The sequence below is a fragment of the Ambystoma mexicanum genome, chromosome 2p (genome assembly GCF_040938575.1).
Source record: "Ambystoma mexicanum isolate Mex_15411 chromosome 2p, UKY_AmexF1_1, whole genome shotgun sequence".
NCBI classification, from domain to species: Eukaryota; Metazoa; Chordata; class Amphibia; order Caudata; family Ambystomatidae; genus Ambystoma; species Ambystoma mexicanum.
Window position 1 is genome coordinate 343,879,494 of NC_090923.1, and position 20,172 is coordinate 343,899,665.

At 42.6% G+C, this 20,172-nt stretch overlaps 1 protein-coding gene across 1 annotated transcript in view; it reads right to left on the reverse strand.

Annotated features, from left to right (window-relative positions):
• The window catches only part of DNAH12 (dynein axonemal heavy chain 12), a 3,791,933-nt gene that overhangs the window by 2,103,260 nt on the left and 1,668,501 nt on the right, over positions 1 to 20,172 (reverse strand). The gene's annotated exons all lie outside the window — the stretch shown is intronic.

Consider the following 20,172-nt stretch of genomic DNA (forward strand, 5'->3'; position numbering starts at 1 on the left):
AGAGTGAGCCCTATTTTCCGGATTCAGTGAAAATTCCCCTACAGCCACAGGAGTTCTAAACAGACAAATATTCTCCCGTTTGTCCCATGCCGGTGACTCAACCCTCTCCGAGCACAGGGACAGCCAAACCCGTTTTGCTAGCTCATGGGAGACAACGGGCCCCAGCATGGATACATCAGTGATGAGGTATTTTATGGGGGCAATTTATGAAATCCTCCATATCAACATGATCCAATGAACATGATGTCTCTGAAAAAGCCTGTGCACACCCTCCCCCTCCCCCCAAGTTGGACTGTACACGTATTAGCCCTGGCATTGAGTGGTTGTCTAGGGGAGGATGGTGACAGTAATGTTCTCCACACTTTCCACTTCTCCCCCTTCCTTGCACTTTTCCGCTCCCCCTCTCCCACGCACTTGCGCTTTCTCAATGTCACTGGGCCTAGTAAGATCGCCAATTTTTTCTCCCCTGTTCCCCTCCCTTGCCTTGTCGCGCTCTGAAACACTTGTGTATGAACACGATAGAAATAAAATATCAATTCAATATTGATTCAATTCAATGTTCCTTCCTTGTTCGAATGTCCTGCAGTAGTTTCCACAAAGGATGCGGGCCGTTGCTCATTTACTTTGCTATCCCAAGTTTTAATTGTTATCAGAGTATTGTCCAAGTTCACCAGTTCTCCCTCACCTTCACCTGTCTTATTACTCAAATCTTCGGTCAACATTTCCGCTTCTGTCAACATGCCAGCATCTTGCTAACAGTCGTTGGCAAGGCATTCCGGAGCACAAGGAATACGACATTATAATCCAAACATACAAGGGGGTCCGGTGTGGGATGTTAGAGGTGATATAAATTGCTTTCGGGTCAAAATTCAGCTTTAGCGGGTTAATCACCCTAACAAACAGCAGAGTTTTGAGGACACGAAGGCTCTAAAAACTTTATCTCCACTGCACCGCCTCCACAGCTCCATTCCTCCAACGCACACCAAAACACCAGACGCATAACTAGTCAATTCTAGTCCCTTAATTAGTTCCTTAATTAGTCCTTAATTAGATGGGGATGTGGCAACCCCTGTGCCTGGGACCCAGTGCCCCAACATCTAGTGTCCAGAAAATGTAAGAACGTGCGAAACAATTTGCTCAGAACGCATCAAGGGACAGCAGTCTGATTGACCAATAGGCGGCGCTGCTCGCAAAATAATAGTACTGGAATCTCGGCGGCTGCAAATACAAGTTGACTTGGGGCAGAGAAGCTGGTGAATATTAGTCACAGGAGAGTGTGGATCGAGGATGTAATACCCGTAATGACAAGCCAGTCCTTAGAAGCTAACTCAGCTGTCCAGGGAAACCTCACCCAAACACACCAAACACCTGAAACACTCCTTGCACTCCGCTCGCTCAGCGAAAATGAAAGTATATATAGGAAGTACAGCCTCCTCCAGCATCCACGTTGGTAAAAATAGTAGAGAGACTTCACTGATCGCAAAAGTGTCGGCTCCAACAGGGATTAGAGGAAACACCTGAAACAATCCTCACAAGTTTCTTTTGATGAGTGACCCTGGCCACACGTCTTACATCTGGGAGTCTTCACTCAGGCTTGCCTTTCCTTCTTGCTCTCACTGACAGGGCATTGTCCTGAGCACATTCCTGCAGTTTAACTACGTTAGAGGCGCTGTCCACCAGTTTGATAGCCACCTGCACAACATGATTGGCTGCTGCGCTTGCTCCCACGCTTCTCATACCTCTGTACCTGCCCAGGATGCCTCCTGTTTCTTCCATTCAGGCACCCTGACTTCCTCAGAGGTACTGCAGACACAGGACCCTTCTTAGACTGTGCCCTGCCTGTTTCGTCTTTGCCCTGGTTGCTGGGTGCTGTCACAAGACACTTTTAATTGACTTGCCCTGGGCCTTCTTACTGTACTCTGGGTCATACAGCTTCCATTTCCTCATACTGGGTGATACAACTCCCGTTGCTTCACCCTGGGTCTTCTTTTTGAGGACACAGCCTCCTTTCTTCACCCTGGATAATGGGACTTACTTCTTAGGGTCAGTGGTTACTCTCTCTTCTTTCTGCACCCCCAGATTTCTCAGCTTACCATCTTCTTTTTCCACAAAGGTCCGTTTCCAGGCCCATCCAAGGGACCAACATGTCGCCAGTGCACTTCAGGTAGGTTTACAGTAAGATTGCTTTATTGAGTTAAATAAGATAGCTCGCAGGAAAACCACTGGCAACCATCACCCAGGCAAGCTCATTCTAACTGCCTGGGCGTGGAACCTTCACACAGATCTTTCTCTCACTGACACCATAACATTATTTTACATCACCAAACTCGTGCATCCATCCCAAGCAACTAGAGAGGAGAAATGCATGGCAGAGAGAAGGACGACACTGGAATCCCTTAATCCTAATACCAAGAACCTTGATGACCCAAAGAAGCAGGGTGCTGGAATCCATCAAGCTCAATACAAATCCAACATTGTAAGTTTATGTAGGACTATTTGGGGGTGGTTTAAAATGTAAGGTGTTGCAAATTGCACTGTTGTCCTGGTCTTTGCGCTGCTCACTTGGCTATACAACACCCCTTACAACAGAAACGAGCAGCTTTTCCTTTACCGAGGAATGCAAGAACTTTAAAACCACAGAAAGGTTCTTCTTCTTAGCCCCCACCAAGACCTCAAATACTTACTTTGCCATTGAAAGTTCATATCCCTGAAACCTCAAGCACTTGGCAGCGAATCATGTAGTTGTAAACTGTTGTGGTCTGGATTCAATATTCTGTCCTTGACCTCCGACAGCATATTCAGACATACTGAAAAATCCAGACAACCCCTTGACTCTGACCTACCAAGCTCTGAATACAAACCCTTCTTTGCCAACCTCGCCCAATGAGAATTAATTTCTCTAGAAATCATCTTACATTTTTAATAATCTAAATCAACTGAATCAAACCAAGAAGTTATCACCAAGCCATCCTCTCAGCGAATTTCCCTGAAACAAATTGGATCATCTGTAATACCTGTGAGTTGATGATCAGCCTAACTGTCAACATCCTCACTTCCTGAAGATGTGAACACGTACTGATTGGTGATTGATCCGTTCTGCTATGGGCATTTGTATTCATATTCCTCTTGTTCCTCAAATGGAAAGATTGGGCACTATCGGGTAACAGCCAAAGCCATTGCTTCCTTGAACAATTTGCCTTAACCTTTTCTGCCACATGTTTTTATATAGAGCATGGCTAGCAACAACAACCTCAGCACCAAATAAAGAAAACAATGTTGCATTGCCCATATGACACTCATTGTCAAATCTGAAAGATATGTTAAGGCGGCATATGACAAGATCTGTTCCTAAAACTCTAAAACACTGATCCACTCTTCCACTGTTATACTCCCTTATTTGATCTACCAGATTCAATCTTGAAAGATTGTACTGGGGTCCCACAAAAGATCTACCATATTGCCTGTTAATTGGTATTATTGAGACCTTAGAGACCATTGCAGAGATCTTATCACAAGGCTCACATGAGGTACCAAACGAATGCATGACGCCATGTTGCCTAACATTCTCGTAAATGGAATTTCCTTTAATTCCCAATGTAATAGAAACAAACACAGCAGCTATGTTATTTTTTTATCAGCAAAATCATTCAATTGGAGGGAAAGCCTATATCAAAATACTGCTTATAACTGCATTTATGAACTGTATTCTTATTGTTTAGATTAGATTTAGTTGGGTCAAGCAAAGGAAATCCAAGAATGTGAAACAGCAACATGGTCTTGTTTAAGGTAGACACTCACTCTCTACTGTCATACTTTATCAACTAATCATCAGGGTGTAAAACACCCACACTTTAAATAACCTCAGTTCTTCTGTACCTGCCAATACCCGAGTGAAGGCCAAATTGCTGATCTTGCAGTGTTGGGAAATATCCTGAACGGTGGGTGCTGCCCTGCTGCTATGAATCTTAAGTGTTTGCTGATCTGGAATATGCATTGTTTGAGTCTAGAGCCATCACACAGACTACCTGATACAGTACTTCTATGATTTGAGCTAGAGTAATCATGTTTTACTTTTGCTTTTTCCCTGTTTATGTTCTGACAGGCCTACATTTCTCCAATTCTTTTTGGTAACAGGAAAAACCTTGAATGTAAGTAGTTTGGCAACAGTTTGAGGGAAAATTGTCTATTCTTTTCCTGATGAAGGTATATCTGGACCAAAACATTTGATGGGGAGACTGTACAGTTATTTTGCAATCTGTAGAAACCACTGGGTCAGCACATTCAATTTGAGGACATCTTCTCCAGCTTCCCATCACTAATGACAGATGAATCGAGGCTACTTTCCTGGTGCTGTTACAGGCTGCCTATTCATCTTCACCTGTGCAATCAGCAGCTCTATGCAAGCTCCCTAAATTGTTGGTGTTGAATTGATGCATCTTTACCATAATTGTGCCACTATTACGGTATATCATTTGATATATGGATATGCAATTTGTTATTTGTCCAAGCATTAGGCAGGTTAGTACAGGAAAACAGGAAAGCAGAATGGATCAGAGAGAAACCCATGATCTGTTTCAGACAGTTAGAAAGCTAAGTGTGCTTTTCCTATTTTTTGATCGTTATATACCAAATAGCTGCCCTGTACCATCAAGTTCTGTTCCCACTGGTCTTCAGAAGAATAGTATGTTGGGATATTTCTGTTCGAACCACATCACGCTCAAAGTCACATCTCAAAGATTAGTCCAGAAATTGTCTTCTGCATTTTTGCCTGTTATTTCTCCTGAGCCAACAAATGTGTACACAGTTCCACATGCCATAGCATTTTAGGAAATAAACTGCACTAGGTTGTCAAATGAACTGCAAACGAGCAACTGTATTTTAAACACAAATATTTAGATAAAGTATATCACTACATCAATAAACTCTACTGTCATTGTTGGGTTCAAATGTGACGTGGCTGATTCTGGTGAAAACCGTAGAGAGTTCAACAGTAATATGGTCTTGTCTCAGGCTAGCAGCAGTTCTACATGACTGACAGCCTTTATTGTCCAGTCATACATGTAGAATACCTTTATTTCTTACTACCTCAATTCTCCTGAGACTACCCACACCGTCTTGATAAACATTTAAGTTGGTGACAAGTACACACAGATATATGCCAAATTGGGACGCTGTGGAGCAGCAACGAGAATGGCTGCCTGAACGAGGAGCCCTGCGTCCGGCAAAATCCTAAATATCAGAATATCCTTAGAAGTAACTAACAACTTCCTCATATACACTTCAGAAGAAAGCTGAAGGTCCACAGCGGCAGAGGGCGAAAGCTGGAGTCCTGGAGTGACACTGTGGCAGAGGAGAGGCGAATGGCAATCCTAATGGTGTGAAGCGCACACCCATGCCGACCCAGACGTCTGGGAGCTGAAGGAGAAACTCCAGCTAGAAGCCGGTGCTGCGGCGGCCTGCGAGGGGCAGGGGTAGGTACGTCCCTTGGCCAGGCGACAGAGCAGAATCGTGAAGGAAGAAGAATAAAGACACGAACCGGACCGCCGCCAAAGGTAACTCTGCAGCGCTGGTCCGGGGGTTCCTGCACCCAGACCCAGGCCCAAGTAATATTGCAACCTCAGCGGGACGGTGACATCACCCAATAATACAGTTGCCCTCTGGTCCACCTCCAGATCCCCCACGCCCGAGCAACAATAAACACAGACTGCGGTGGCCATACCACCTAAACACAGGGCTGCTCCTCGCCTATCCTCATTGTGCACCGCAGGAGAGGTGGTCCCACACAGCAAGGAAACATAAAGAGGTGCCTAGATAGGGCAATTTAGACACGGTGCACAAGAGGTCACGCAGCGTTGCACAGACCACAACACACAGCAGGCCAATATGTGTGGGAAAACCGAAAGAGGCCACAACACGGGGAAGGCACAACAGGTGACCAAATTTGGTTATCACTGCACAACAAACGCAGCATCCAATCTATGAAATAACTGAGTCACACTCGTAGAACAGACTGCTCCTGTACCTCTCATGTCCATGTAACCAACAGCAACTTGGTATGGGGCTTCCAGATTAACGAAGTGCAACACCAATACCGAGCTCCCCCATTGCTCTATTGCAGACATCCTTGTACAGATGATACCTTGAATACAAGGCATTGGAGAGCTGGTGAAGAGCATGCATCTGATACATTGTTCCCCTGCCGTAATCCAGAATTTGCAAACACAGGAAACTCAAAACTGAAGTGCAGACCCCGCAGCTGCGCAGACCACTGGAGAAGTCCACAGCCCAAATATACACAACAGCATAGGACACACCATCATTATATAAGCAACATCCGAAGCAGTAGCTAACCGGAGGGGTTCCGACGCAAACAGATACATAGCAGGCCTGTACCTGGGAAAAGGGTCAACAACACCTCGGATACCGAAGAAACATTCCCCTTTCAAAGAGCAACTACACAGAACGACAAAAGGTGCAGGAAAGAAAAAAGGCCCAATGGACTCCTATATTAGCTTGCACGCCCCTACTCAGGGGACATCAGATCCACCCCAGGCCAGTGGACCGGAAACAACAACAACTGAAAATGCCCTTGAGGACCACCTGCTATCGGCCATGCAAAGTGGATTTATATCAGTGAATGTTAAACCGGATGACACTGTTGCGATCAAAGGATCACTTAAATCCAAGCTAGAAAAGGAGAGTGGCCATATCAATGAAGCAGAGACAAGAATTGGCAAGTGGAAGACAAGTTGGGTCAACATGACCGCGATATTGCCACTTTAAAGGTGGAACTTAAAGTGAAAGGAAAATGCGAGTCATGCTCAAGAAGAAACAATGTACTTATTGTCGGTGTACCGGAGGCGGCATGTAGGGGCTCAATGGAACCATTCACTGAAACACTCTTAAAAACCCTGTTTGTGTCAGTCGCTTTCTCTACACATTTCTGGGTTGAACGTGGCACCGCACCCATGTCCCTGCAGCAAGACCTGGTGCCCCTCCGTGCACAATTATCGCCAAGATGCTGAAGTTATCGAGAGAGCAAGGGACACCTTGCTACGAAGCAGACAACAAACACATTTACCCAGTCTTTTGAGCCAGGAAACAAGCCCAGAGAAGAACATATGATCCGGTGAAGCAATTGTTGAGAGCAAGGTGGGCCCCATACACTTTAATGTTCCTGGCGAAACTGTGAATTCAAGACGGAGGGAGAGCACACTTTTATGAGAATCCTACTGATGCTTTGAATTATGAGGAGGCGACCATTCCCCCTCCGCATGCCTGGACCGCAGCGGAAACCAGAACCGAGATCCGAGACCAGAAGAGAGCTTGGAAGACATTGGGGATTGATATGATAGGGTATTTATAAATCGCCTAATACCCAGAGGTTATCCCTACTGGCCCACTCAGTGCATTCATGCTCCCACTGGTGTGTTTGGGATTCTAATGGATGTGCACTCCCACATCAAATATGATGATATGATATGATGGGTTATTTATAACACGCTTAATACCCAGGAGGTTTCTAAGCGCGGACCCGGGGATCGAACCTGTGTTGCTCCGTGTCGTCTTGCTTCCAAGGCGAGCACGTTGCTGCTGAGCTATCCTACCAGAATTGAATGTAAGGCTCTACTGAACCCGTAACATAACAATTTAGGTTGATGTTAAATGTACGAGAACGTGAGAGCATAGGCGCTTGTCTGGCAAACCATGTGATGGTAGCTGCTATCAACATGCCACAGGGAAGTTCCATGGTTACACAAAGGGTGCATCATCAAGTTGGGGTGGATGGGGAGGGTGAGGGAGAGGGGTTTTACAAGGTTGGGGATCTGGGAGGGGCAGAGCCTCTACCGGGCAGTCTGGAAGAGCCCGCTGAGACAAAGGGATGCAGGAGTGTTACATAAAAGTTGGCGGACAGGTTAATAGACGGGTAGGGGCCGCAATACGGCCAACACAATACAGGTATACTTACATGGAGAATTAGAGCGAAAACAAGAAACAAATGGGTGATCCAAAAGCGTTGATCTCTTGGAATTTGCAGACTTTTAACAACCCCATTAAAGCCAGAAAGGTTTTGGCGTACATTGAAAGGCACTCCCCTAAAATTAGGATGCTACAGGAGACACACCCACTGGGCTCCACACATGATGGATTTACACCTAAGTGGGGACGGCAAAGGTACTAAATCTCCTACTCATCTCAGGTGAGGGGAGTACTTACGCTGATACATAGATCATTGGGGTTCAGTGCTGATGACGTAGATCCCAAAGGGAGATATGTTATAATTAGAGGTGAACTAGCGGGGGAAAGGTTTATGTTGGTAAATACATTTGGCCCAAATATTGATGACCCTGCTTTTTATACCCGGGTCTCAAAAATACTGGGGAAATCACCAGATATCCCTATGATAGGAGGAGGAGGTTTCAACAGGCTACTTCACATATCTAAAGGTAGTTCTAGCACTAGACAACAAGGGCTCACAGTGACGGGCCAAACACTTAGACAAATAATGACCTTGTATGGGCTGTTAGATGTATGGAGGGAGGAACACCCGGATGGAACTGAATGCACATATTACTCATTGGTTCATGACGCAATGTCCCGCATTGATTAGTTGTTGATGTCAGCAACATGATGCACAGGCTACACGGCAGCAAGATCGTGCCACGTACCCTGTCAGACCATTCCCCTGTGATAATGCATATTTCACTGAGCTCAACACCAAAGCCCCGACCATTATGGAAGATGTCGCCAGCGGCTTTATCAGACGCCACGCTGGTATCAGCCCTACATGAAGAAATGGAGATGTTCTTTAAAACCAATGAGGGCATGGTTTCACAATACACAACAATATGGGAAACATTTAATGTATGGTGAAGGGGCAGAGCTATTTCTGTCACATCAGGGATCCTTTACAAACAACAGGCGGGAATTGGGGGATTTAGATGAGGAACTGCATAGGCTCGAAAATGAATATGGAACTACAGGAGACAGGGCACTCTTAGGAATTATTAAGGGAAACTTGCTGAAGTTCCACGAACTGGTGGATCAAGAGGCACATTTTATGACGATACTGGTCCAAGCACGTAGATATAGGAAGGAAGACTGGCCTGCCTGCTACCTGGCCGGGTTGGTGCATGCCGAGAGGGGCACGTAAGCTATCACAGGCATAGAGGGAGAGGAGGGGCAGTTCTTCACAAAGACAGAGGAGATTAACAAAATATTTGTGAAGCACTAAAAGAAACTATATGCTAAAACAGACACCAGTGCCCATTTTATTTATTTTTAATTGTATTGTATTTGGTTTATTAAACCTTTAGAAGTAATTTTTAAGAACATAATATGTGTTACAAGACAATCGTTTTCCTTCTCAAATGCCATCAAAGAAGTTAAAAAGTCCACAATCAATACAAGGTTTCAACACTTAAGTTCAAGTACAAAACTGTCAGATACATTGTGCAAAATACAAATACATTGTGCAAAAATGCAAGAATGTGCTAATTTAAAAACATGCACTGTAGACATGTTCTTTCGAATTCAATAAAGAAAGTCCCAACAACTAGAATATTTACAAAATTTCATAGTTAAAATTCAAGTACAATCACTCTTAAATTCAATGTGCAAAAATTTGCAAAATTACAAAGATCCAGATGTTGTAAATAAAATACCACAAAAGTATAAAATTGAATATTAATCAAGTGTGCCACTTGATTAAAACCGAGTAAGTATAAAACATTTTTTTTAACAATATTACTGCAGGATGTTTGAAGACGAACATGTTTACATGATATTTCATCATCAATTTTCCACAATAAGCAAGTTAATTAAATAATTAAGGATTTGCTTCCACCGCTCATCAGTCTTATCCACAGTAAATTCATGGAAAATTCGGATTCATTAATAATGAATTTATTTAATGTATCTAGTCTAGAAACTCTAAAATGGGGACACACTAAGACCAAGTGTTTCAAGGTTTCCTTGGGTTCATCACAATATCGGAAGCGACACTGCCACAAAGATTTGTTGTCATTGTTACACACCCAATGTGCTGTTCTTTCTCTGGTGTGAAATTGGTTCAACTTAAAGGGCATGTACAGTGAACGGGCATTTAGGCACGGGAAAGAAATAAAATGGGAACTGCGCAGGTTTCTTTTTCTAAAAAAACTTTGCGTATTCAATGTATGTATGATATTTATTCATTTCCTCAATTGTTACAATCCAATCCATATCCTAGATTTTATTTTTACGTACCCTGGCTGGATCGTTAAATCCTCAATTGAGACATCAGGTTTGGACAGTAATGTTTTCATTTGTCTACAAAAAGACCCGAAGGAATTCAATCCATTTTCATTCATCATCTCGTGAAGATCTTTATACAAGGAGTTCGAAAGGTGTATTCAAAATTTTTGTATAATAGTTTAACAACCTCCATTCGTACTTAGCAGCTAATGAGATCAATCCCAGTTCATGGCGAACTATGACACTGGGAACTGAGAACGGTAAATGAAGAGTTGACTTCCATACACAGCCTTGTAAAGTATTTTAAAATGATCTGACGTCAATCGGGCAGATATCTAGCTCATATAATAATACCGCCTCCACTTTTAAAGTGTAGAAGTCTAACAAAGGTAGCATCGAAAATTTGCAATCGATCCCTCATTTGTGAAAGAAGTGGTCGTAATTTATGAATTACGCAGGGTGTATCCCAAATATCTTAAGCGTGCTGGTTGATCAATGTAAATGCCCTCAATAGTCGATCCATAGGGCTGCAATTTTTTTCCACCCATTAAGATCATAATCTTAGATTTGTTAGGATAAGGTATTAAATTACATTTACGTGCATAGGACGAAAAAATGTGTAATTTATTTTGGAACCCAAATGGAGTGGTGTCTAAGAGTATAATATCATCTGCGAATGCTATCCAGTGTAAGCGGATCTTGCCCAATCTCACAGGAAAAGTATTAGTCTTATCCCATATGTCATCCAAATCACTTAGATACAAAGTGAATAAAGTAGATGCTGAATTGCACCCTTGCTTAACTCCTACATGAGTAGGTATGTTTTCAGTCAGTGCACCCTCCTGATTAATCCTTACCCGGTATGCAGTATTCTCATGTAACATAGATGTTAAAAGAATTATCGAATGTGGTATACCCATTTTAATCATTTTGTTGCACAGTCTGCCTCATCACGAGTTTGGCGGTAACCCTTAAATGCGGCGGTAACGCTATTACCGCTGCATTTAAGGGTCCACCAAATCACAGGCTTGGCGGATTTACCCCCAGAATCTGCCGAGATTTAGCATTTATTTTGGCAATATTACCGCCAGCGCCGAACATTCCCCATTGGGCCCAATGGGGAATGGGAAATTCCCGAATGGGCCCAATGGAGAATGGGGACTTACCGTTCCGCCAAACCTGTGATCCGGCACTAATAGCACCGGGGAGTTTCGCGGTAGGGCTAATAGCCCCGCCGGTAATATCGGTGGGGTTAGCACCCAACTCGTGATGAGGCCCAGTATCTCTCGTGTTACACTGTCAAAGGCTGCTGACATGTCTAAGGCAGCCATATACATTGGATTCAATCCTTTACTCTTAATTTGAAATTTAGATAAAGTGTTGTGTGCAAAAAAGCATTTTTCCAGTTCTTGAAGAATTAAAATAGAGAATATCTTGGCGGAAGCATCCGTCAGGGCAATAAGTCTATAGTTTTCAGGCAGTGTAGCATCTCCCTTTTTATAGATTGGTACAATTATTAAAAGTAACCAAGGTTTAGGAACAATATGTGCTACAAATATATGTTCAAATTTTACCTTAAGAATTTGCGCCCTGAACCTTGGATTATATTTGTAGACACAGGCCAGGATGCCATCCGGCCCTGCAGCTTTCGAGGAATTCATTTTAGAAATTGCCCATTCAATGTCGATAAGATCCCATTCGAGTTTGCTCATCGTTCTTTTTGAAATTCTTAAGTGCTGAATGCCTGAATAACGCAAAGGTAATTGGAATACTTTTGCCATATGTTCCTTACATGCGTCTGCAAAAATGGAGGAGTGCAAAACTCCATCTTTGCAGTTATCCTGCTTGATCATAGACCAAATAGATTTAGTGTCCAGCTTGCAAATGTATTTTATCATTTTTTGATTTTCCAGGTTGTGCATTTGAATTTGAATTTTGTTCACATTATTTTTTATATAGCTGAAGAATGCACTTCTTTTCTTGCCTGTACTGATCTGAATTTGTATTGCTATACCTCAGAAGCCCAATTTCTCTATTTTCAAATTGAGCTCCAAGTTCAATGAAAACCTGTGATTACAAATGAAATGTTTTTGTTTTTAGTTGCTAAATATTTTAAATTGGATAATATGATATTGTTTCCTGTTCTTCTGTTGCACTAAGATTCCTATTTCCCTTAGTAACATCACCAACCTTTTCTATTGCTTGTGAAGTCATGTTAGTGCTTTGTTGACACAAGTTGGAATTCCAACGCAAGAGAAATTAGAGGACGATCTATTTCAAGTAGTCTCAAGACTGGATTACTGTGATATTTTGCGATTGCCATGTTTATCCTTAAATGGATTAATAAATGATCGCTCAATTTGCCATCACACACCATCACAGAGGTTACTAATTGTTTTTGAAACGCAAAAGTAATCAATCAGAGAACAAGCTGAGTCACGTTTCCATGTGAATTTTAGAGAGTTGTCTGCGAATCTGAAAAGGATAGGTTCCATTCGCAAAGATAATCAACCCATCTTTTGGCTCTACGCTTGGACAATGATTCACCCGAAACCTGAGATTGTAAGTATTAGAATGAAAAATGTCATCACAATGAGAGTTGAAATCACCTGCCACGATTAGCTCATAATTTGAGTTAAGCACGAATGAATTTTCAAGGATTGAGTCTAACTGATCGAAGATGCCTTCCTGAGTAATTTTGGCATGGTTCCAATATAAACATACAAGCAATAAGTGTGTTTCGACCCTGTCTTTTTTACAGAGTTCCACCACTAGAAGATGTTCAGAACAAAATATGGGTTTAGATGCTGAATTTAAAGCATTATCGATAGCAATGACTAGTCCTCCAGATGGTCTTCCGGCTAGGACTGTAGTTGCTGATGAGAAATAGACAGTATATCCGTCTCGACCTGTCTCGACAGAATTGACCAATATTCATGGTTTCTTGTAGAAATATAATATTAGGTTTGTGTGATTTAGGAAGTAAAGAAAACCACCTTTGAAAGTTGTTATCCCCTAAAATGGCTACGCCGAAGTCACTGCCGGTTTTGATACAAAGATGGATTTAACAAGAGGCTCAATCCACATCCATTCTTTTATTGAGCCTGCAAGCGACAGAAACTGTGCGATAGTATCTTCATTCAAAACCTGGTCAGTGACACCAGCCATGGTTTGATTTTCCGCTGGAACCTCTTGAACAACACAAGCTTCCACAAATTTAATTGCCTCATCTTTGGTTTTGAAAAATTGAATAGACTAGTTGAGCAAAATCCAATCTGTAACCCCAAATTAATTTTAATACAATGATGGAATGGGCCTTACAAATCAATTCTTAGTGATGGAATTTGATTAATTATGCCTAATAAAAAGGAGCGATTAATGCAAGCATTTCCCAAAACCTTAGAATCGCTCTCCCAACCTATAATATTTGAATTTTGCTGAGATATATCACAAGTAACTGATTCCCCTACAGGAGTATTGTTGTGCGATCTAGTGGCACCATTGCACACACCTGTAGGTGTCATGTTTGCCACCAAATGCGACTGGTTATACCCTGAAGAGGAGAAACAGTTGGTTTGGGGTGGTAGGATGTCCACAATGGACTGCCAACTCGTTTCTGTATTTGAGATGAAACTTGAGATAGGTAATTTGTCATGAATAGTGTTAGATGATAGTAAACTCACAACAGCCGGTAAGTGTAAAGGGACCATTGCAGGACCACTAGTAAGTTGAGACAGAGACGCATCAGCTTTAGTTTGAGTGCTTCCTTTATGCGCAGATAAAATTTGAGATGGAGTTGTGTTGTCAGCAAGCAAATAAAATGTATTAGAGTTCAACGACGTCGTACTTAACTCAATAGATGGAGGAATAATATCAATTGTGGAAGCACTGTTTGTGTGATGCCTAACACCATTTGCATAAGATAAGGTGCGCCCACTTTGTGCCGCTAAAATATGAGAGTGTAGAGGATTAGCAGCAGGCACAGGAGGAGTGAAGGATGTATTAGGCCTCGACAATAACTTGCCAGAGTTCTTTGTCCTGCCAATAATCGGATAAAAGTTGGACATATGTGCCTGCTTCTTTGAACCTAATTCATCCAAGTCTAGGCAGAGATATGTATTTGATCGATGATTTAAATGATAAAGTCTTCCTAATATTGGGAACTAGTGATTTTATCTTTTCTTCATTATGATTTTCAGGCTTACGCTTAAGTTACTATAGGTTTACTTACAGGCTTCTTCCCATGCCTAAGATCAACTGTAAGTGCACTTTACTTTTATCGCTCAGTTGTTGAAGGTCCAAGGATTCCTCCTCGCTGCTGATGGCACAAAGACTTTTAATATTGGAATTATGACCACTGATTTTGGGTAAGGGCAAGTTCTTGGTTTTTTTGTTGTTGGACTCATTTAGAGTTTTCATATGGGCTCTTCTCTTGGCAGCTCTCACTTGAAGTCTTTTGTTTCTATGTGATAGGAAAATTGTGGATTTACTACTGGACGCTTTAGCTACAACAGTAGATTGTTCACAATCAAGGATGTCAGTTAATGCAGAAGGGCTGTTTGGATGCATACTGTCTCCATTATCTGACGAATATTCAGTATTAGACGGAAAATGTTCTAATTGTTGTTCACTAACATCTCTGTCTTTGAGGGACTGCATTTTTGTTTCAAGTTCTTGGATTTTGTCAGTAAGCTTTTTGACATTCTGCCACAATTTACAGGTCTCGTGTGTTTGCAAGTTAATTGCTGCACCCTGGTCCCTTTCAGCATTCTCTGGATTATTCATCTTTAGTCAAGGAGCTCTCTACCATATCTAAATCTGTTTGACATGGTTTATGTTTAAACAATGTCTGAGTAGCCTGTGTTTGTACAGATTTACTATAAATATGAGTTGACCGAAGAGCATGATTGGGTGGGCTACAGGTCTCCCAGGCAATCAAAAATCCGTCAAGTCTATTGATTTCTGACAGTTTGTCTGATAAAGAGATTTTGATATACCTGGTCTCTAAATGTGTGACCTCCTGCCCCTTGTCAAGGAGGTTAAGTATGTGAGTTATTACCAGAAGGGATTGTGAGTCTGAAGCATCAGGATTGAATGAGAGGTTGCTGCTGGATGGTAGTCTTTGCTCCCAGCTGCCCTTCCCTGGACAACCACATTGAAAATTGTCAGTAGGATTGATTGAGAGGTTTATGATTGATGGTATCCTTTGCTCCTCACTCCCCTTCCCCAGACAACCAAATTGAAAATTGTCAGTAGGATGTGAATCAATTATAGAACAGTTAAGAGTCATGAGATATTATGTGCGACACACCAGCGGGGGAGCTAGAGTCACATTTGTCCTGAATTTTGATTTTAAGTAAAGCAGAAGTAAATGTTACTCTAGGGGGTTTGACATAAGGATTTTCTTTGGAGAATAAACTGATTTCTTCCACATTTCTAGATTGAGTTGACACAGGAGTACTAGGACCAAGGGAAAGCCTAATTCATTTCCCAAGTTCCGCCATGACTGCTGGTGCCAGCATGGAAATATCAGAGATAGGTTACTTATCAAAGTCCACCATGTTGAGAGACTGCGACCTCCTCACCAGATAGCCAACATTAGTTGTGTGATTTTGCATCACTGATTTATCTAGGTCGTATATCTCCTGTAGAGAATACAGGTTGGCATCCTGTGAGGAGGTGGCTGGTTGATTTTCTGGGGCACAAACTCTTTCCAGCATTGGGTCCTCACTAGGGTGATCATGTTCGCACAAGGAAGCATTCATAGCAGCAAAGGGTGGGGTCTTTGTAATTGAGTTAACAGTACCCTCCGTTTCAATAGTGCGAGATGCAGAGGGTTCAGTGAGACACTGTCCATTACGGAATGCACCTACCATGAAGGAAAGGTTTTTTGTCAATTCTTCCACAAATTGTACTGACAATACTAAAACAGTTCCACTTTGTGTGTGTTGGAAAGCTGAATACAAAAAAAGAATCCCGTTTGTATTACAGTCAGACGTAGTAGCCTGCACCACATCTAAGTAAAAAGTCTAAATACAAGTGTGACTTCAAGTGTACGAATTGGCTATACAATGAAAACGGTTGCACAGTCACCGGTTACAATACCCGTCTCTTGTACGCAGAGGCAACGTACTTCGCTGTCATGATGCCTACCCCCGGGGACCCAGACCAAGTCCAGCAACCCCGGAAGCAGGCATCAAGTTATTCCAAGCAAGCCCAACAACCCCTGCTAGGGGCTATTTGGGTGCAGTGCTGGCGTCTATGGCGCCAGGCTCATATGGAGAGTCAGTCCTGGCACCATAGGCGCCAGGTTCATAGATTAAAACTTACCTGATGCAGACCAGGCTGCAAGAGCTCCAAGCCAAAAGAGGCTTGGAAGGGACTACTTTACCTAGGGACTATTTTTTACTCGGGTGGGGCTGGGGAGGAATACTTACCTGGGACTACTTTGGAGGCTATTTAAACCACGCTCGAAGAGCAGCACACGCTTCGCGTTATTCTGCATCCAGCAGCGTAACGCTCACCGTGCCCTGCAAGTCTGCATTCAGTCTTCTGCCACGCCCGCCTCGAGTCTGGAGCTCCAAAAAAAGGGAGAAAGAAGGAGAAAAGGTTAGAACAAGAGCAATACCTTTGATCCTTAACTGAATTCCCGATCCACCGTGCCTTCGAGCTGGAAGAAAGAAGTTATTTTATGCGCGTCGCCTCGCCTGCTGCAGCGCCGCGCTGAACTCACCGGCCTTCGCAGCATCTTCACGTTCCACCGCATCCTTCTGCATGTTCCCGCCGCACTCCGGCACCTAAGGGGAACACAAGAACAGCAAGGTGGCCAAGGGAATAAACAGAGGCAATATTAGTTACCCCCCATAGACTTACCTGATTTTACCACCTGGGGGTACTATATCTCTTCACGGGTCGGCGCAGCTTCCAGAGCATCCTCGCCAAACTCCGGCCCCTAAGGGGAAACAAAAGGACAGCAAGGTGAAACAAAGGGACAAACAAGGGGAAACCTCCTCACCACAATAGACTTACCTGATTTTACCGCCGGAGGCATTATTCCCCGAGACTTCATACTTTCTCTCAGCGCCTGAATAAGGGAGAAAGCTACAGGTTACATACTGACATTATTTTATCGAACTGTGTTGGATACTACAAATCCTTAACAGAATATTACCGGTTGCCACGAGGAACTCTTCGCTAGGGTCAAGCTGCAACCTGCAAGGAATCGGACAAGAGTGAAAGTCATATATTTGAACTCTTACGAACTACATACTTACGGCGTCTTGCCGGAAATCTCAGAGTCAATATTGTTCTGGAAGTCACCAATTCCTTCGAGCCAGTGAAGCAACTGGTTATCTACGCGCCCCTGCGCTCAATGCAGGATGGAGAGCTCATCTTTCAAAATCATCAGGTGAGACTATAAGAGTGGACATCAAAGGTGATCAGTGGGGAGAACAGCGGGAGTTGGTGGGGGTTAACGCTCAACTCCACGGGTGGTTAATTCCCTTTCTCCATTTGCAGAAGAAGATTCCTACGGGCCAAGCAAACGAAGCTAGGTGGGCCAGTCCAGTCCGTCATCTCGGCACTACGTGTCACATTGGTGGAGACCGCAGCTGTCCAGTTCAGATCAACGCCCCTGTGGGAGCCAGTTAAGCGTAACATTCGCCGACTTCACTATGAAGGTTTTGGGGAAAACAATACACCGCGTTTGGTCAAATCAACGGTGCAAGAAAATGTACAGGTGCTAAACCAATCACACCTAGACCTTTTAAACCTAGGTCATTTTAAACAACCACTACATTGATACATGCACATTTGACCCAGTACGCACAATGGTAAACGCGTGGCACAGAATATTTTGGCGCCTGGACATAAAATTCCCATACAGTTTGTTTGTTTGTTTTTTTATTCATATTTATATAGCGCACAACAGCCCGAGGACATTGTGGCACTTGTTACAGTACAAAGCTTAGTTAATTAGTTACATGGTCATTAGCAATATATATACAGGTTGCAATATAGTTACATAGTCATTAGCAGAATATATACAGGTTACAATATAGTTATATTACATTTGTGTTGTATTACAATATACATGGCAGAGGTGGAGGAGGCAGTCCTCCACTTGCTAGTTGAGGAGAGTGGCCTTGAGGTTGTTGCGGAAGACAGAGATGGAAGTTTCAGCTCTAAGGGTGGCAGGGAGTGAGTTCCAGAGTTTCGGTAGTAGCAAAGTTCCACTGTGGAACTGCCCAGGCCTCCCCCCAACATTTGATATAGATGTCCCAATCTCATGGGATCCAGGGAAGGACATGAAGCTGGGAGATTTATACCCAGAAGGCAAATTTGTAAGCGAATGCAAAGCAAAATTAGGAGCTAATCCTGTCAAAATGTTGTAATATTTTAGAATGCGGGCGGCAGTACGGAAGATGTGGCCATCATTTCCCAAGGAACCGGAGCCCTCCAACTGTATGGAGGCCATAGTGCTAGGGGTAAATCTCAAGGCTATATGGGCTGATACAGGACAATATGGTACAACACAACACAGCGAAGGTAAAATGGGAAAGGGACATAGCAACAAGTATAGACGATACTAAATGGAAGAGATTTTGCTGCCTAACCAAAGACGTCTCTCTCAATGCCCGCCTTCGACTCATAAAATTCAAAGTACTGAATAGATTGCATTATAATCCAGCGAAGGTGGTACGATTTTCCCATGACACATCAGACAAATGCATGAAATGTGGGGCAGAGGGAGCAGATTCGATTAATATGTTTTGGAGTTGCCCGAAAGTGACACTATTCTGGGGAAAAGTGGCAGAGGCACTCCATAAAATGACAGAAATCCCCCCTAACCTACTTCCCCTTAGAAACCTGTTGGGAAACATTGGAAAGGTCAATCTCAAAACTCGTAGACCGTTTAATACGGTACGTGTTATAGCGAAGAAGTGTGTATTACTACAATGGAAATCCAAATCAGCCCCATAGATACATGAATTGATCAGAGAATTGACTTATGTACATGAAAGGGAGGAGGGGTATATGGGGACAGTGATGGCAATGAGTAGACATCTGGGGACCATTCCGGGAATACGTGAGAGAAATACAGCTGCAAAATGAGATAAAATACAATGGAAGTATTGACATCGTAAGTGTACGCTATATCTGCAAGAATGCTGATAACTGTACACTGTAAAATGAACGTCTACGTAACCTGTCAGCCTGTTACCTAAAGTTTTTTTTTAAAAGAAATACGGCAAATTATCAAAGGTGCCTAACTACTACAACCCTGAGAGATCTATGGATAAAATGGAAATATCGATATTTTAAATGTAGAGAAAATATCACGTTTGTGAACATCTTGACTTTTTATTTTTACATAGTCATGAGTTAGCTTACATCCTGTGCTGTTAAATGGGCCTTAATTTCATTGGTTCTTGTATGGAGATTGGTAGATATTTTGAATAAAACCCTGCATGGCAATCTTCATCAGGAACTTCATCTGCATCTCTCTTTTCTGTTAAATGTGCTCCATAAATAATTCCTGAGCATTTTCTTTTTATTTAGCACGTCGGAGAATTTGCAAATTAAGGTTCGAATTTCTGTACCAATATTTTGAGATTGAAAATAGCAACAGTATTTATGTAGTAGTATTTATTTACATTTTAGGAATGTTCTCCTATTCAGAATGTTCTCCTATTCAATCATAATTTATAATAAACCAACAAAAAATGTTATTTTCATGACAAATCATGTTATAATATGTAGTTTTACAGCCAGTTACAAATAAAGTTTGGAAGTGAATTGAATCGACAAGTTGGAGAACAACTGGGGGATCTATTGGAGGTGGATGTAAGCAATGTGCTGCTCACTTTCATTTTAGCTATTGTGGGTATGACCATTTTCATTGTTAAATCTATATTTCATCCAGTAGCATGAACA